Here is a 20,724-nt window from a genome sequence, read left to right on the forward strand (position 1 = left end):
CCCTTATTTCCAGTAATATTATTTTACTAATTTAAATACTAGAATACATTTAATAGTATAGAGTTATCTTCCTTGACTAAAATTAGAATCAGACCTGCATAAATAAGGCAGACTGACTATGAGTTTCACAAAACGAGGCAGCTAACCAGGTTTCTCTGCGACTTAGCTGGGTGAACAAGCCAGATGCTGAGGGTCAAATGAAAGAATTCCTTCTGATTCTAAGGGACTAAGAGAAGCAATGGCATTTGGGTGGACTGGCCAGCACTTGGAAGAGAATGCCAACCAAATTCTGGCAGATCAAACAAAGAAAGCAAATAGAAGTTGTAATAACTTTGTATATTTGTATATAAGCAAATAGAAGTTGTAGGATTACAAGAATCAACAAAAGGGGTACATTTCTGAACTGAAAGTATAATAATCAAAATGAAAACTGCTAGTCATGGAACACTTTGTATGTGCCTGGCACTGTAGGTGTTTTATATGGATTATTTAACTTAACCTGCAGAATACTCTCGCAACGGCTTTAGGGAAGCAAGTCATTATTTCCCAACCTATTAGAATAGATTATCATCAGTGGCATTTGTATAAAATTGCTTTATTGCATTTTTTATTAGATTTCTGATTTGTTGCTATCCAGGGACTTTGTTCTGATTTAAATGCCTTTCACAGAGACACTCTTTGGAGACTTCAGAATTGGAGTGAAAAATCCCCTCTAAGTTTTTGCATGCTTTCCTGGCAGTGTTTCCTGTACTTGACAATATGTTTCCTCCTTCGCGCCCGTGTTGCTGAATGTAAAGATTGAGTATTTCCTTTTATCTTTTCAGACTTTGAAATAGCGTTTTCAGGGAAACAAATGTAGTAATAATTTGGTTAATGTAAATATAAATTGGGAACATAGTTTAACATTTTATTTTAAGGAGAGATTCCCTGCTTATTTTTCAGTCACAGAAACTCGGTCATGGTTATCCACAGGCCTTATTTGAACTTTTATTTTACAATGTTCTCTTTCTCCAGAAATTAGGGGTCACTTTATTTTGAAATTGCATGCTACTTTTTATTTTTGTAATGTGGGAAATGTCCTTTTATACCCAACATACAGTCTCCATCTACCACGGAAGGGACAGTCATGGGGATGATGATGCCTCCATTTGAGGATTGAAATTTGGGCGATTCACTGAGCCTCTCTGTCCCCCAAGAACATTTTATTGTCAGTCCCTGGGTTCAGAGAGCCACTACCTGTGATGCCTGAACTTTTAATTGAATTCTCAAATTGAAGTCTTTCAAATCCTAATGAATTTGACCACATCACCATCAATCAGCACTGCTTTCTTTTATTGCAACTCAGGTCAGCGTCATCCCCAAATCACAGCACCTGGCGAGGTGGGTCACCGGGGACGTCTGCACTGCAAAGCCCTGACTGGCTAATCAGTAGCTTGTATAGGTACGATGTTCTCATTTCTTAAGCATTTATCAGTACCGGATAGTCTCACTCGCAGCAGGAATTTAGAAAACCTAAATAAGGGATCAAGAAAAAGACCCATTATAATAAAGTAAAAATCAAAATCAACAAGCAACTATAAACCAGAGACACAATAACAGGGCGGGGGGAGAAGAGGGAGTAGGATCAAAACAAGAGTGGTGGGAATTTTATGGGGACTATACCCAAGATGAAAATGCATACATTGTGCAAAAAAAAAAAATGAAAAATGATGTAAAAATATATAAAATAAAAAACTGATCTGGGTATCATTTCAAAATTTAGAAAATGTATTCAATCATTTGCCGTAGTTCGCTGAACCAAAATACTGAATCAAATAATACATCACACTGAATACAGAATAAAAAATAACAAAATGTCAAGGTCCTTTAACAATTTTGTGTAGTCAGGAAAATTTCACTTTGTCTTTAATGCTTTCCTTTTTTTGCTACAAAATAGATTTATCTTAAACTGAAAAATGCATTTCAATCATATCCGTATAAATAATCTTCCAATCAGTAAGATCTTAACCAGCTCAAACAGCTTCTCCATCTCACTAGGTCTGAGATTTTCTCATTTGTTTCTAGACACATGGAGAATTAGTAAAATTGTCCCAACTCACTCTGCAAAGAGAAATATGAAGGCATTGTGTTCCTCTGACTGTTATCTTGAAAATAATTTTAGAGCATATTTGTACCTTTTCCCAAAAATACATTATTTAGAAAAAAATAACGTGCGTATAACTACACTAAATCCTGTAAGGATCTTTGGAGTATCCAAGCTTCTTAGCACATCAAATCTGGAGAATATGTAGACATGGAGCGTCCTTATTTTATCTGAGCAAATTTTCAAGAATGACTTTCATGGAGTAACTTTCTAGAAATATGTTCTGTGGGATAGAACTGGAGGTGGGAGCACTTGAAAAAAGATAATCTAGAGTGAATGTATCTAAAGACAATAATTTCTTTAAGTTCCATTTACAGATCTTTCTATAGATTATTCCTCTTTCTCATATTGGATTCATTCTAGGAACAGAATCATAAACGCCCGACCAAGATTTTTTTTTTTTTTCTCAAAGTTGCAACGTTTCTTTAAAAAAAAAAACAAAACTGTTTAACATTTGTATACAACACTGCCTATGATTTAAAAGTACAGCTTCACAGGGCCTCCCCTTTTGGCCCAGGCAGTTGAGCGCAGCGCTGTGAAACTGTCTGCAGCCTCTGCAGCGTGGGTTCAATCCCGGCCGGCCGGTGAGGGTCCCACATGGCGTGGCAGACCTCTCCGGTCTCACCCGCTGCTCCCTTCAGCAGTGTTTTTGGTCCATCTGCCTGTTCTGCTCCCTGCTCTGTCTCTGGTGAATCCTCTCACCCCCCACACCTCTGGCCTGTGCCCCAGTTCTTGTATAAATAAATAAATAAATCTTGAAAAAAAAAAAGTACAGGTTCACAACTTTAGATGAATGTCACCACAACACACCCACACCGAAACACCTCCAACCCTCCGCCATAATCACTGGGTTCCCTCCTCTTTTTCTCTCAACTACCACCCGCCTCTTTTGGGAGTCTGAATTCTGTAGTCAGATTTATGTGGTTTGTTTTTGTTTAGTTGTGTCTGTTCCCTTTTGTGTTTTTTTTCCTTTGTATTCCATATATGACAGAAATCATACAGTGTTTCTGTATCTCGTGACTTATTTCACTCAGCATAATCCCCTCCAGCTCCATGCATGTTGCAAATGACAGGAGTCCATCTTTTTTATAGTTGAATAGTATTTGTGTGTGTGTGTGTGTGTGTGTGTGTATTCACTTGTAGTTGGACACTTAGGTTGTTTCTATTACTTGGCTGCAATGAACACAGTAGTTCATACATCCCTTCAAATTAACATTTTTACGAATTGTTTTTAATTGTTCCTATCACTTTATGGTTCTGAAAACTTCTGCTCTATGGAAGGAAATCTTGGCTATCGCCTCAAGTATTTCCTGGTTCCCTCAATTTTTAGGTGACTATTTCACTATAAATTCTGTAATGAGTGTAAGAAAAGTAAGTCATTTTCAGTGTTTTCACGTCCTTCTGTTTCAAATTTATATTTTGGAACTGAAATGAGAAGTCAATTGTCAACAACTTATTCAAAATGTCCACTTAAATTCTAAATAGCTTCTCAAAATCAAGTGTCCAAATCTAAGTTGATCTTTAACCACTGTCATCATTCAACTTGTCTTTCTCCTTAGTCTTTCCCTCATCATTGAATGTCAGCTTCATCTGTCAACTCCATCCTATGTCTGACCCTTAGGGAAAAAATCATTCTTTTTGTTCATAATCCAGAAATATTCTATGTGAAAATCTAATTGATTTCATGTCCTCTATTGCTTCCTCTGCCACAAATACTTTGGCCCAAGCACCATCATGACAACGTGATGGCAAGAACCTCATAGTTGACATCCCTACATGCTACATAAGTTTAACAGTAACTGATCGTTTATGGAATTCAGTACAGTTTGGATAAGTCACTGGACTTCAAGAACCTAGTGTTTATTCATTCACTGTGAATAAAACTCATGAGCTTGACATTAGGTAAATCTCTACCCGCCATCTCTGCTCTACCATTGCTGTTCCCATTCAGACACAAAGACACCTGTGCCACCTGGGAATGCACCCGGCACACTTCTCCTTAGAGCTGCTCCTTATTCTCTCACTGCCCTGGGGGCCTCACAGGTGGATTGCTAGCTTCCACGGTGTTCAAATGATATATTTCCCATTAGTATTTCTTGACCAATATATTTAAAGCCATCACCCATAAGGTATATCTTCCCTCACTCACAGATCCTGGTCTTTAAATTCTATGTGTTTCTTTCCGTCCTCATTGTAAGTCTCCATACAGTGAATATTAGACACCCTAAAATGAAGTATATTATTTCATTTTATAAACCAATACATCACTGATACCTTGAACTGAAATAAAGTGCGTATTTAATATATGTCTTTTGGATTAAATGGCTAAATTTGATTCTACTCAAATAAAAATATTCTGACTACAGCTATCTGTTCTAGAATAACAAATGCATACAGGCTGAGATGTATTATAGATATTTTATATCTGAGATTTAGGTAAGTTTAGCATGAAATTTTGACCTTATTGTAGGTTATTAGAGGAGAATGAATAGAATCAAATGAAACTACATGGGATGGAAGTGTCATTTGTTGTGTTTGCTTCAAATTTTCCACTCTGGAATATATTGATGGTAACAAACCTTTTGACAAGTGTTTAATTTGCTGTTAGTAGTCACTATGTTCATGAGCTTTACAAATTGTGTTGTAAACTGAGCAAATCCATTTGTGTTGAAGACACACACACACACTTTCTGGTAAGTGTGCAATTATTCTGCCTTAAACATGACATCAAAATAAAAAATTCTTGCTTCCCAACCCTGGTTTTATCCTTTAATTATTTCTTCAAATTACTGAGGCAGCCTTTTCATATCCGTGAGTTTCTACTTAGGCATTTCATCTTGCACTTATCTTAAATCTCAGACTACTTAGTAATTAAAACTTTTCTGACTGAGAACCTGAATTTCTAATATATAATCAGCTCTAAATTAAATTTATAATCAATTAATCATTTATCTAATAGTAATGATCATTATTATAATAATGTTTCCTTTCCTAATTTTCATAATCATGTTACAAGTAGCAGAAAATGTCACAGCTTGTTAGAAGTTTTGGAGTGACACAGACTTAACCTCTGCTCCTTCCAGCTAATGGAAGGTATTAAAGAATGCCATTCATTCTAATCGTTTTTATGTATCCCTGCAGTTTTTCCTGATGAAATAGGTAATGTTCTTTTCCATATTATCTTGGTCTTTATCCAAGAAAGAAGACACTACAGGATATAAATCGCATAAAACATGGCATAGTGAAAAGCACTCAGTATTGTTCAAGGTTGACTAGAGGGAAAATGCCCACCTGTGTAATTACTAGCCATAGAATTGGAACATCTCACGCTCTCCTCTGAACGTCCTTTACTCAGTAAATCACAAAAACTCTGCATTACTTACATCCCCCCGTGCTTACATGGACATGCATCTTACAGACGATGCAGCGTCTCTATTTGGTAAAGGGATTATTTTTATTCACATATACTATTCTGTTTAGAAAAAGAGAAGCTGATGATTTCTAGATCATTGCCAAGAAACTGGTATCTTCTTTTTGGAAACAATTAAGAATTCTGCCGGTAGCTGTCAGGAGGAATGATGCAAAGGCAAAGAGTCAATTGCTTTGAAATAAAAACTGCAATAAAATCTTCCTAAAGTTATTGATATGCATATACCTTTCTCATATAGTTTATCTTTTGAAGCAAATTTTACACTGATAAAGGACTTTTATATATAAGACTGAAAAGTCTTCCTACCACATGTTGGAAAATGAAAGTAAATAATTTAATAGAGATTTATTTTCCAATTATTCTTACCAGAAAAATATGAACTAAAAATAAATGAATTGATTAAATAGCCCCCATATTGCTTGAATCAGATAGAACTTTAAATTGTTTGGCATTTTTTTTCTGTCTACATTATCACTATTTGTATGTTTTTCCCAATAATTGAGGAAATAAAAATATGAAAAAGAAAAATATATGTTCAACTTTCTGGACAGGATCTAAAAGTTGTAATATACTTTTTTTTGATAAATCACATCTTGCAGAGGTGTACAGAGGAACTATGGATAGAGAAATAAAGCAAATATCTGAATAATTTGATCAAGATTCTCATTTACCTTAAATGAATGTTATGACTGGCTTATAAGTATAAATATTAGCTCCTAAGTGAGGAAGCTCAGACTATCATTCAATTTTTGGATATACTTTGATTTGAATTTAGCAAGTTCAACAAATATCACAAAATCACATGTATTTATTATTACGGAATACAAAATATGAAATATTTGAAGAACAAAATAGTGTGTGTGAGGAAATAAAGAAAAGGAGAAAAGATTCAGCAAAAGTGACAAATATTAAAAAGCAAACTTATTTTTAGTGTAGCTGTCTAAGAAATACTATTATAAAATTACCAATAAATATTTAAATGTTTTTTATGATTATATATATCCATCTATGTAGATATATGAGTATAATTAGGCACATTATGTTTCCAAATTTTAGTGCTTTATTTTATTACTTGAGAACTTGGAAATGAAAGATGCATTAATATAAAACCATTCAATACTACATAAGCTTTATGTATCTGCTGACATTAAATGTTTCCATTTTAATTGGAAACAATTAACTTGTGGCAATAGTTATGAATGCTTCATACAGATCTTACTCATTCCTAAGATTAACCTTTTAAATATCTACATTTGTTTTATCTCATTCATAATCACATACTTTAGATATTTGAGTTTGAATTCATGAAAGAGCATTTAAATAACTTCCAAAATACATTTTAAATAACATATTTTAATTATATTCTAATTATGGAAGCATCATAATTGAGAAAATTAAGACTGATACAAAGATGAAGGATTACATATTTGCTCACATCTTTCCTAGAGAACGAGCAACTGTTCACAACATGAAATAATTTCCCAAACATTGAGTATGTGTCTACTCCTTTCTCTCTCATGCATTCATGCGTATAAATACACACACATCCAGTAATAGGCAGAGGTATTTTATTACTTGAGAATCTGGGGTGTTCTCAGCGCCTGAGGCTATTGTGTTGGTGTGTGGTTGACTTGGTGGAGCACACTGACTTGCAGTTGCTCCCAGGACGCTGTGTTGCTTTGATCTGCTCTGCCCAGTCATACCCCTCTGCCTTCTTGCCTTTGCAGACCCTATTAATGCACCTTACGTTGCTGTTTCATGACTGCATCCATTGTGACTAGTCTATGTCTATTTCAGGTGCAAACCATCACAGCTGATTTGTTCTCCATCAGCGCCAGTGTTTGTGTTTGAAGCACTGTTTGACATTCTCTAGTGAAAATGTAGAAGTCAACATCTTCAAACCTGGTTTACCAACTCTTTTAAAATTTATACTTTCGGTAACATTTGTCCATGATTCACGGATTTGCAGTAGAGTTTTGAGACCTCCGTCCTTCAACCATTGCTTTGATTGTCTATAGAGAAAGATACACCAGAGCATGTCACTCTCACACACACAAGATCTTCCATATCCGTCTGCTTCTTAGATGTCTGCTTTAACCTCCCACATTTCGGCTATTTTCATTTTGTTCTGTTCCTCACTGCGTGTACATATCCTATAACTTCATAACAGCAAGTTCTTTGATAGCCAGTAGATCATTGATAGAACACTAATTCTCTTAACTATGTAAATAACACTTTTAAATAATGCTGTATCTTATGTCCCCATGCATGCTCTTGATAATGCTGCTCAAATTTCAGTACAAAAGTGTTCTATGGTTTTGCGCCAGTGCATGAAAGTGTGTGCCATTGCTACAGTTCATTGTATTTGCCACAGGGACAGTAACGCAAGAAGTCTGAGTCACTGAATCTGTCCTCGAAGAACTCCAGTCCATCTCCAAGCCCAGGACATCTCCAGCGCCTTGCCTAGGAGGCCAGCATGCTGTGCGCTCCTCCAGTGGGGAGCTGCTGGGACCTGGGGTGGAGCTGAGCAGCCAGACAACCTGAACCACTTGCTGCTGTAGCTACAGCTTTCACCCTGTGTGCTGGCTAATCACCTCACTCTCTCCTCCCTCTTCTAACTTCCCTTGTAAGGCAACCATATTTTATTTTCTCTGTCATGAGTTCTTAAACCCTCTGGTGAGGACTTACACCCCTTCACTCTACTTCCTCTGGGGTTGCCTGTAACATGCTGACAGGATATTAAACATGGATCTCATTGCATTTATCAAAATGTCAATTTTAGGAATCTACTTCATCATTCCTTAAATTATTACAATCATTTCTTTCCAAAGACATATTTGTATCTGATGACAGCCCAAATGCCCAAAAATAGATGACTGGATCAAGAAGATGTGGTCCATATACACCATGGAATATTACTCAGCATTCAAAAAAGATAAACACATGCCATTTGCAGCAACATGGATGGCGCTGGAAGGGATCATGCTCAGCGAAACAAGCCAGAAGGAAAAAGAAAAATACCGGATGGTCTCACTCATAGCAGGAATCTAGAAAACTTAAATAAGGGACCAGGAAAATGAATAACTATAAGAAAGTGAAAATCAAAATCAACAAAAATCTATGAACCAGAGACACTTTTGGGGGGGTGGGTGGAGGGAGGGGAGGGATTGGGGTCAAAATGGGGGGGTTGAAATTGTATGGGGAATATAAAAATAAAATTTATTATAAAAAAAATAACTGGAAGAGTTTACAGTACTGTAAATTGAAGACACTTGATAAATGTGTATCATCTTACCAAAAATAAAGTGACAGACATCCATCGTTGTTTTACATATATGACAACATGCCTTTTGTAGTCAGACTATTGTTTATTTTGTCACTTGCCAAAATATTTGTGCTTCTCAATATGTAAATTTAACATCTCACCAAAAATAATTAGAATCTGGTATACGGTTGTGCACTAAAAGATAAAAAAACACTTTCAAATGAGTTTTCAAAGGTGATAATTGCAATGTTGAGGGAGGATGATGGAGCATCACACTGTGAGCTCTTAAGGTGCTGTGTGTAAAGACGCCAGTGCCCGAGTTTTCCAGGGCGGGGGCCAAGGTATTCTTTTCCCTTTTAACGTAATCCCTGGACAGAAGCCAGCTGGTATTGACGCTCGGAGGGACACATTCTGTCATTGCTGAAGGCTTTCCTGAGCTCTGTAAATCCTAGTGTTTCACCTGATGTCAGATCTCAGATGCAAAGTGTTTTATTGACCACAGACTGGTTTAAAGAGCAGAAATGATTATTTATTCGTTATGTGTGTAGCCTGGAAAAAAGTACAGACCACAACAACTTTATCATAAATTACCACCGTTGATGCTTTGGATATCCAGAGAAACGAGGAGACTGTTTTTAAGAAATGTGAAGTTTCCAAGTTGCAGGCTTTTTTTCATCCCTAACAATTTCTGTTCACAATTTCTTGTCATCTAAGCTTAAATTTATTATGGTCAAGTTTAAATTCAATTTGTAGAATTAAGATCAAGTGAATATATGGCTGAAGAAATCAAAGACCAGCTGCAGAGAGTTTTATTGCATTGTTAAACTTAAGGATTTTCCTTTCTGTAAAATACTACTTCTTAGTAATTATTTGTATTATTAAATATCTCTCTATACCAACAGATCACAAATGTTTAGGAAACAATAAATATATTTGTCTTGTTTATGGTTTCATGCCTGAAACCCGCCAAATGCCTAATACAGAACAAGACTCAATAGATATTTTTTGCCTGGGCCAGGCCAGCACTGAGTCTTCAATGCATCTCCTTCTAAAATAACTATTCAATTTTTGAATTAACATCAGAACATGTCAATTATACAAAAATACAGAGGACAATTAAAAATGGTGTTAAACTATTTTTAGAAAACCTAAATAAGGGACCAGGAAAAAGAATAACTATAAGAAAGAAAAAATCAAAATCAACAACAACTACGAACCAGAGACACACTATGGGGTGGGGAGCGGAGAAAGGAGGTATTGAGGTCAAAATAAGGGGGTTGCAATTGTATGGGGAATATAAAAATTAAATTAAAAAATAAAAGTACATATATTTAAAAAAATAAAATATATGAGCAAGATAAAATGAGGCATTGAGCAATGGTCAGAGCAGGAAACTTATTTCAAGTATCTCGCTTCCTATAGATTAAATAACTTTGGACCTAATTTCCAGGGAATTTGTCATCTCTCACTAATAACATGTTAAACAAGTGAGAAAATCATTATGGTTCGCAAATCATTTATCAATACCACATATCTATAGTTAAGATTGTTTTTAATTAGCTTTTCAAGGTTTAGTGATCTGTTAGAGGTGGTTCAACATTTTATTTTTATAATATTGTTATTTTCTTGCTGAACAAGTGCTAATCTTGTTTTTGTGTATAGAGTGCCATCTATATTCTTAGATTATTTTCACAGTTGCTTACAGCACAAATAAAAGAAATTGTTCAAAATATCAATTTTTAATAGAATATTTTTGTGTGTCACTTACTGATTTATCAATAATGGCAAAATCTGTTCTGTGGAAATATATCCTAACATTAAATGTATAACTAATATTAAAATATGCCAAAAATATTAGGAAAAATCTCCCAGCATTTTCATTTTAGAATACTTCTGTTATTTTACTAGGGACTACAAATGCACTGCCTCTTATAAATTATGTGTTCCCATAAAATTGTTTCTCAAATATAATTGTTTTGGAAATTTTATTGTTTTTCTTCTCTGTTCATCGCAGGTTTTACTCACTCTATTCAGTTAGTTGGATGTTATTTTATTTTAGTCTCTTAATTGTTAAACAAAATAAAATTTGTCAACAGGTAAATTCACTGACATTGACATTTTTTAAGATCAATTACTTTTAAACATAGAAAGCATCCATTATTTATAAAACTCAGTAAATATTTGTTCAATATTACATAGATTTTATATAGAAATATCTCATTGTTGAGTTTAAAAATGATATTGATTGATGCATTTATTCATTAAAAATTGTGAACCTTTAATATGAAAGATGTTGGACTAAGTTGCACCACCAGGGAGGCCCCAAGTCACGTCTTTTTTATTCACTCACCTTTCATGGACAGGTTGCTTGCAGTTCTTTGCTATTGCAAATAGTGCTGCCATAAACATGGGGGTGCCTATTGCCCTTGAGTGAGTGTTTTTTAAGTAAATATCCTCAAATGGGAGAGCTGGGTCATATGGAATTTCTATTCTTACTTTTTTGAGGATTCTCCATACTGCTTTCCATATGGCTACACCATTTAAATCCCTCCCAAGAGCTCAAAAGTTGCCTTCTCTCCACAGCCTCTGCAACACTTGTTTCTCATCTTTTGGGTAATTCTCGTAGGTGCGAGGTGACAGCTCAACATCGTTTTGATTTGCATTTCCCCAATAGTATGAGGTGGTGAGCACCTTTTCATGGCCTGTTGGCCGTTTGTATGTCTTTGAGAAAGTGTCTATTTAGATCCTCGGTGCATTTTTTCTTGGGTTGTTGAGTTTCATGACTTCTTTCTATATTTTGGATATTAACTTCTATCGGACGTGTGATGCACAGGTTCAATGCCAACCTCGCCACGATGTGCACAGAAAAATGCAAACTAAAGTCAAGTGAGGCTTTCCCAGCAAGAAGTTTTATGCAGCTTTGGCATATCTCATTGGCTATTGTTCTATTTCAGCGAGTTTTCTTTCTCACTTTGTAGGGAAGCTTTTTCTTCCACATGGATTCGGTCCCATGGCATGAACTTAGGAAAAATCAATCGAGCAAAGTTCCTGGAAATCTATCATCTCACAGATATGTCTTTCACAAATATGCAAATTTTATTGATTACCAGATTTATAGCCTTCTGTTAGCTTGTAAGTGAGTCCAGAGGGAAATATTTCAAAGAAATATCTTTTAGAGTTTCTCATTAGTTTTTTTTTTAATCAGGCATTAGACCTTAATTAATTTAATGGTTAATGTGTTCTATACTTAGTGCATCTTTCACTTATTCATATGCACAGACATCCAGGGAAGATGGCAGACTTGTTCTTGTCACATTATTCCACCTGCGTAGACTGATGGGCAGGTAACTCAACTATCTGAAAAAGTACGTGCCACATAAAATGCATTAGGAATATTACATACTCCTAAATATTTAAGGCCATATGCAAGCATATGTATGTGATAAACATTTTGAAATTTACATTCATGCATGTATACATATATTCAACATACTTACATATATCCATATTCATGTTCATTTTAATGTTGATATATCCTTAGAAGTCAGCTTTACTTCCTAAAGCTTTTCCTTACTCACCCTCAGGTGAGGTATATTCTTTGAAATGAAATGCAATAAGCAAATATTGTAAGGTTGCTCGTCTGCGCACCAGCCCTTTGCTTGTTGTTGGTAATTATCACTCAGTCTTGTTCAGGTCCCATGAAGACATGCCTCTTTTTAACTCTACAAATATAAAATAAACAGTACTGGGCAAAATATGTTAATTTCAAAAAGGGTTTATGAATGTTTGTAAAGCATTTCATTAAGCAGGTGAAAACAGTGTGGGCTAGATTCTACACTGGAATCCTAAATCTTCCATGAATCAAATGCTTTGACCTTTGTTACTTTGCACTCAGTTTCCACATTTATAACTAAAAGTATTGAATAGTTTCTAAATCCAGTACATTTCTAATATGCTGGCTTCTTTATGCAGCAGGTTTAAAGCTAACGAGCACTTATACGGGTCTCTACCCACTAACAGAGGCTGGGGGATTTGGTGCGTTATTGTCCTTCAGGTGACCTGGTTCCTAGGAGTTTCAAAAGATTTTCCTGGGTTAAAAAATCTTGCAAGAGGGTTTTAAAAAGATTTACATTTCAAAGGATCAGAGTTTTCCAAGCAAATGTTCTAAGAAAAGGCAGGTCAGGGGCCTGAAGTTCAGAAGAGGCTGGTCTTGAATTTAGTAAAAATAAAGAAACTTTAGATGCTATTGGTCAAAATCCATGAGTTCGGTCAAATGGGCTTAGCAATAAGCTTAAATTTCTGTAACTTTTCTCCAAATTTGCCATGTTTATATGGCAGCTTAATAATATGTTTGTTGATAAAATCATGTTTAACTTAGAACAGGAAAAAAAGTGAGTGGCCAACTCCTTGGTGACACACACTGACTTGTTTTTCTGCCAGGAGAGTAATGAATAGCCTCTTAATGCCTGTTTTGTTACTCAATGACCCCTTGTCATTGCAAAAATATAACGAATCCTGGGGTAGTAGCTATTGAACAGTGATTAAAGTGACATGTTCTTCTAGCATCTTCTGGAATTATCAAGTTCATGGGGACTAATTAATTATATTCAGAACTGTCACCAAGACAAACTGAGTTTAGAAACACTAATCTATTGTGCCTAAAATTCAGAATTCACCCAATGAATTTTAATAAATTGTCTTAATTTATAATTTAGTTATAGAAAATTAGTGGACAGGAAGCTTCCAATTATAACAACTCTTCGAAGTAAACATTATTCATGATCATTTATTATTTTGCTATTTTGAAGCTTTGGAAATTTTAAAAGGTAGATACGTTTTAGGCTAATCATATTGCTTAACATTTTTAAACTTTTAATATGCTGACCTAAGTGTCATCTAACAGCATGTTGTTAAAATATAAATTTATATGCTGTGATCCCTAAACATACCTCGACTGGTATATCGTAATGTGAGTTAAGGTCACTAACTTCATGAATGATCTTATAGTTACTAGAAAAATAATTGACAGGGTCATGAGAGCATTCTCCCTTGGAATCTCTGAGGTGCTCCTCAATAACATCTCAAAATGTGCAGATGCTATAAGGTCAAATCTCAGCATTCCCCTTTATTCATTAATAAATCACAATCATTTCAGGTAAGAGAGACAAAAAATCTTAAAGATTTATTGCCCCAATAAAATATAGATCTGTAGATAGAGGCAGAGATGGGCAGGGAGATAATTTTAAAGAGAAATAAGCTATGGAAGCATCATACTGATATTGAAACATATTAATCCCATGCGCACACATGTAGTGTATTAAAATACATTCTAATTCATGAAGAGTAGTCTTCTTAGCCCTCAAACCTCTTTTATATGAGAACTACTATTCAATCCCTTTTGCCGCAAAACCGTCATTTTTGCATATTTTCGGTTTGGGGGGAGGGAAGGACAGAGTCACAGAGGTGGCAGCTCCCCACGCAGCCAAACACTCCTTCCAACTCAGTCCAGGCAGCCTCGCCCAGATGCTCTCCCCACGCGCATAACATACGTCCATGCACAGGGTTCCCCTCAAGTGTCACCATTGCTTTGTTCATGAGAGGCACCGCGTGAGACACACAGCTTCCAGGTGTCCTCAGCAGTACGTCTGGGTGACAGGATACTCCTCCATTTATCTATTTTTATTTTGCCTTTTCGGAGGTAGCACTGGTTTACAACACTGGATGTGCTTTCTGGGCACAGGTCCACACCTCTTCAGATGTGCGTCATCACAGGGCACCCCCTGCAAGGAACCTGTGGATCTGCTCCCTGCTTTGCTCCAACACCCCCCCCCCCAGGGTCTCAGTCTGCAGTCCGGATTCCAGGGTTATTTTGATTTTGTCTGCCCCTTTGCATCGTTTCTTTATATTGCACAAATGAGTAAAATCATCCTGTGCTTGTCTTTCCCCTTGTGACTGATTCCACTCAGCAGCATCCCCTCCGGTGCCATCCGTGCTGTCACCCGTGTGACATTTCACAGGTTCATTCAAATTGATGCTTTTCATATTCATTGGGTAGATGCTAAAGGATGGGGTCATTGGATCAGTGATGGATCTATTTATTAGCATTTTGAGAACTCTCCATACCGTGCTCCACGGTCTGGACCAGTCTGCAGCCCCAGCAGCAGCGGAAGAGTGTTCCTTCTTCTGCACCTCCTGACAGCCCTGTGCTTTCTGCCCTTTGCTACGGACCCTCTCAAGGTGGACGCTCACTGTCACCTTGCTTAGCATGTCCCTGGTAATAGTGATGATGGCACTTGTCTCATGAGCCTGTTGGCCATCTCTCTCTATGTCTTTCTGACACGTGTCCATTCTGATTGTGTCCATTTTTTGATTGGCTTGTTAGTTTTGTGTTGTTGAGTTGGGGGAGTTTTTTGTACACCTTGGATGTCAATCTCTTGTCAGATCTAGGAGGTGTAAATATTTTCTCCCGCTCAGTAGGATGCCTTTTTATTTGAATGCCACCTGCACTGTGCAGAAGTCTCGGAGATTGATGTGGCTCCACTCATTCATTTCCACTCCTGTTTCTCTTGCTTTTAGAGTTGAGTCCCAAAGACACCCCTGAGACCATGCCGTGTACGTTGAAGAGACTTGAGAATTTCTAAAATATATAAATATCTCACGATACATATGGCAAAGAAAATGCAGATTTCAGACTATTTTTTATTTTACTTTTAAACCTATCAACAAGGGTGTTTTTATATAGATCTCAACAGCTGCTTCATCATTCCTTTCCAAACTACTTGTGTACACTAGAATCCATTTTGATGTAATGACACACATTTTCTAATAATATTGTCTCCTTGGAAAAGATGGAGTAGTGGCAGAATGTTTTACATAATTACCTTGTTGTTTACTCCTTTGAATGTCAATGATTTGTTTTCACAAGGAAGATATTTCTTTGCCAATGTGAACTTCACGAAGCAATGTAAAATCACATTGACACTTTTTTCTATGAAGAAAGAGCACTCATGTGAACAACTCAGTCATCTCACCTCAAATCTAAAATGGGTTTTACGACATACATACTAAATAATTTCAGTTTTGTCCTTCAATGACATGTTAATTAGAATGGGATCAATTTGACAGTATCAGTATATTTCTTAATTTTCAAATTGAAAGTCAGAGAAACATCTCCCCATGAACATTCTAATCTCTTCTTCAATCATCAAAATTAATGAAGTTACCACATTCATACTACCTAATATGTCTTATATATAACAGTACTGAAAATATTTTAGAAGTGCTTTTTTTTCAATTTATTTATAAGAATGCTTGATCATCTAATGCTATTTATTTGTTTAAAAACCCATGGGAATTTTTGATGGACTATTAACTATTTTATTAGAAGAATGGCTACCCCTGTATTTAGCCCTGTCCCTGCAGTAGCACATATTCATCAAATAAATGTTGCATTCCAAGATGAATGAGTGGGATATTGAGTTATAGGCTGGTGTACAATTAAGCAAGATTTAATTGAAAAAATGACTTTCCATACTTAACAAAGTTCCAAGGTTTCCTCTTCCTTCCTAGTTCACTTTCAATTTTACCTAAAGATCTTTCCTATCTTTTCCCTTTTTCCTTGGTATTTATAACAGCAAAAATACATATTTATCCACTATAATTTCTTCTCTGTAGATGAATTATTCCAGTAGGAACCAAACAACCCTGCGCACTGAGGAGGGACGATGGGCTGCAGTGTGAGAGTCAGGACTTGCGGCTGCGGGAGGCGAGGGGTGGGGGTGAGGTGCCAGCATTTACACGCTAAGGCGGGGGCCTGGGGCTTCTAGAAGCTTGGAGAGGACGTGAGTCCTTTGGATGCTGCTACTCTTGTAGTTGATGTTTTCTTTTTTCTTTTTTTTTCAGAGAGAAACTTTTGGAATTTACACAGAGTCTATGAAACTGTGACAAGGTAAACAATCGTGGTTACTCCAAACTTCTTATAATTGTGACTTACAGTTTTCTAGCGTGTTAAGTAAGGAAGGCATTAAAAAAATCAACTAAAGTGAAAGCTGACTGAAGTTATGGTGGCAGACTCTGATGAGAGGGAGCCCAGAAACCGCCCGCTTCTCCTGTACAGCTGGTATTTTATGATGTGGACTTACATTTGCTTGAAGGTTGTGTGTCGCTTAAAATTCACTATGAGCGTATGGGCCATGCATTCTGAACTGTTATTAAATAAATCTCAGATGTCCTACATCTGGAGAAAATCTCTCCAGAATATTTAGATCCAACCTATTTGCACAAAGAACTTCCTACATCCTGAGTGTTTTATGGTCACATCACACTCAGCTACAGTATTAGACTCCATGGCAAGCAGGTGTCTACTTGACTTTGGATTGTTTCCTTGTAAATCGACTGTTCCTGGCATGGTTTCACAGCACAGAGCACATAGTACATGCACAATAAACACTTCTAAAGACTAAGCCTCTCTGTCTATGTGTCAGCGCTCTAACGTGGCCTGTGCCCAATGTTTTTTCTAAAAGCCAGCGTGGAGCCCACAGAGATCAGTGCTCACCTGCATGAGCACATGCGGCATGGGTGCAGATGCCTGCTCACCTGCATGAGCACATGTGGCGTGGGCGCAGATGCCCGCTCACCTGCATGAGCACATGTGGAGGGGACGAGGGCGCGAGGGGCAGGTGAGAAGGACATTCTTCCTCGGCTGAGGAACAATTGACTCTTTGCACCTGCCCTTGGGGGATTTTCCCTTTTTCTTTTGCCATTTGTTGGAACTAAACAAAAGCCCTATTTTGGACCAAACCATTTGTCCCAAAACTCGAGTCTTATAGTTTGAGAGGTGTTAATAGGAATTGTGCAAAAATTTAAAAATAAACTGGGGTTTGTGTGCCCACATGATGACGAGATCGGGAAGCGCTGGGTGGCTGACCAGTCGAGCTCCTGGCTGGGGTGTCCTGTGATGTGCGAGGACTGAAGCTGCTGGGGCGGGGGCGAGGGGCAGCCTGAGCTGAGCCCTGACCACTACCCACCGCCCAAGGGAGGGATGAGGCCCGGGTCTGCTCACCCCCCCAGCCAGCCGGGGTTGGGCGGGGGCAGGTTGAAGGAGAAAATGAAGAGCAAGTCATAGACCGTGCAAAGCAACCAGCTCTAAGGCACTAGGTTTTGTGCTACTTTGTTGTACTTAACAGATAACTGAAAGTTTGATTCACTTACTGAACCTCAAAACAGCCCTAGAGAGTAGGATTGTGTTTATCGCCAGTTACTCTTGAGAGTAAAAAGGCTTGATGAAGTTGCAACTTGCCACAGATCCTAAAAATATTAAGTGGTGAAACCTGGATTCAAATCCACTAAGTCTTTCTCTGTAGCCCTCTCTAAACCCCTGTTTTAATGTGAGAAATTATTTTACTTATGTTTTGTAACTCTCATTCGAAAATCCTATTAATTATAATCAGTATCACTGGCAAAAATCAGATGGCATTGCTAATGAATATTCAAAAATTTGTTTCTGTTCCCTCAAACTCATCAAATTTAAACTTGGTTGCATTCTTAAATATAAATTCATTATAATTACAGATGGATAGTCTCCCAAAAAGTTAACAGGTACTTTTGATTGTGTAATAATGGAAAAACACATCTCAATGGACAGATGAAAATTTGGTGAAATTTTTTTACATTATTCAGTAACCAAGCCAGGCCTACATTAATACGAAAACATCTGGGACATGGATCAATAACCTTGGGCAGATCAATAACCATTTGGGGCATCAGGGCAATAACCAGGACCAGAAATTACTGGCATACCTATCCTCCAAGTCTTCTCTGAACATTTCAAATGGCGTAACACTCCATTTACCCCTGAGAAGACTCAGTTCACTTTCTTTTCATTCGTTCAGCTCATGTGTACTCATCACGTAATCATGCGACAATAGGAAGTTCAGCTTTTTCTTTTATCTGTACTGAAATGGAGACACACACTATAAACATTCAGCAGTTGCTTTAATCTGCTTTGTGTTATGACCATTTTTTAGTATGTTTTGGCAACGGGGCTGTAAAGACATTTGTGCAAGGATGGAGTCTTCCGGGTCTATTACTGCACAAACGCCAAGTCTGCATGTGACCCACACGACAGGCCTGTGTGAAGTGACAGTGCGCTGCCATGGGGCGGGGCTCATGGAAAGAACGGAAGCCCTTCCTGATGAACTTGTCCACAGATGAGTCTCAACCCAAGCTGGGAGGGCAGGGATGTATTGTATTATATCCAATGGTCACATTCATTGTTTATTTAAATCTGTCTTAAAGGTGATTTAGTTTTACTAAAAACAAATCCTCCCGATATGTTTCTGAGCATGTTGAGCTTTAACGATGCTAAGACCAGCCGTGCAGTTAACAGCTATACAACAGGACTCTGCTTTCCAGTGCTGTAAACAGAAGCTGAGTCCAGATTGCTGGTTAAGGTACGCACGGCAGTAGCATGCAGCAGCGGAAGCCATCCCCCAGCACACACGTAATGAGGTAAAGACATCTGCAACATCATTCTAGGGCTCTGAATGTGAAGATGTAAAGTCTTTGTAATGATGCAGATGGAGTGAGCACCATCCCCATGGACGCCAGGACTGGAATAGATCAGCCCCAGTCATTCTAGACCACTGAGAGATAAATTGTGTTTGCTTAAACAACAACCAAAAATAACATCCACAAGGTTAATGGCAAATCTTAATGGCAAATGAATATCACAATCTCAAAATGAAACAAATATTTCTTATAGCGTGGATGATAGAGTGATCATTGAGGGACATCAAAATAATTTAAAATACTATTTTGATGGAGAACTTTGTAAAAATAGGAATTGCAAGAGAAACATCCCAGCCCCCGTGTTGTGGGTGTTCAGTGTGTGTGGCAGATGAGTAGGAGTGTTCCCCAAGCTTCCCCAGCTCGCAAGAATGGGGTCATTTCAATGCAACATACCAACTTTCGCAATAAATGTCCACTCCTAAGAATTACAAGATCGTTTACCAATTGGCATGCGTGGCAGGAAAAAAATATGTATGTGTTATAAACAAAAGTGAAAGTTACAAAGTAGATCTAGAATATTCTGACCACAGAAAGGAAATGGTCATTATTTGAGGTGCTGGAGGCGTCAGCTAATGCTATGACGCTTTCCCGATGTATAAATCTATCACACTGATGCGCTGGGCCTCTTAAACTTACACAAATTTAATACCGATTGCATCTCAAGAAAGCTGAAATATAAATATTGCTCTACCTCACCAAAGCATTCTTTACCCCGACGGTTCTAATCAAGGCGTTTCTGCGCTGGGGGCATCATAGCAGTAGAGAGTGCGTGGCCACAGCGGGCCTGGTGTCTGCCTCGGGGCTGAAGGGTTGACTCTGGATGGCAGTTAAAAGTTTTCTATGTTGCAGCTCTGTTCAGGGGCCAGGAGGGTGAGGAAAAATGTCTGAAGGCCCACAAACGGATGAGTCCAGCTTTGCAGGGAGGAGGGCAAGCTGAGAGGCAGTGGTCTAAGAGCAGCTCCTTACAAGGAGCTCCTGGGGTCACAGGTGCTCCGTGCAGCCATGATGGAGCCAGTATCCTGTGCGGGGTCCCCCTGGCTTGAAGGGGACCTTTTTGTGCCAGTTCCCATCAGGTTATCAGATGCAGGACACAGAGGAAGAGTGAAGTGGAGACTTGAGTGTTGTGCAGCGCAGACATTTCGTAACAGTATGCAGAAAGCCCATGGCAAGAATGTTATCTATTTAATTATTTCTAATAGATTCATGAAGAGGATTAGTCTGTGGTCTTAAGTTGGAAATAATTGAGTCAAACATAAAAGCTTGCAAAGGTGCTGGTCATGTTTCATTTCTTACCAAGGGCTTGGAGTGCATGGGTGG

The sequence above is a fragment of the Talpa occidentalis genome, unplaced genomic scaffold (assembly GCF_014898055.3).
Source record: "Talpa occidentalis isolate TD23 unplaced genomic scaffold, MPIMG_talOcc4v2.1 talOcc4.8, whole genome shotgun sequence".
In the NCBI taxonomy this organism is placed as follows: domain Eukaryota; kingdom Metazoa; phylum Chordata; class Mammalia; order Eulipotyphla; family Talpidae; genus Talpa; species Talpa occidentalis.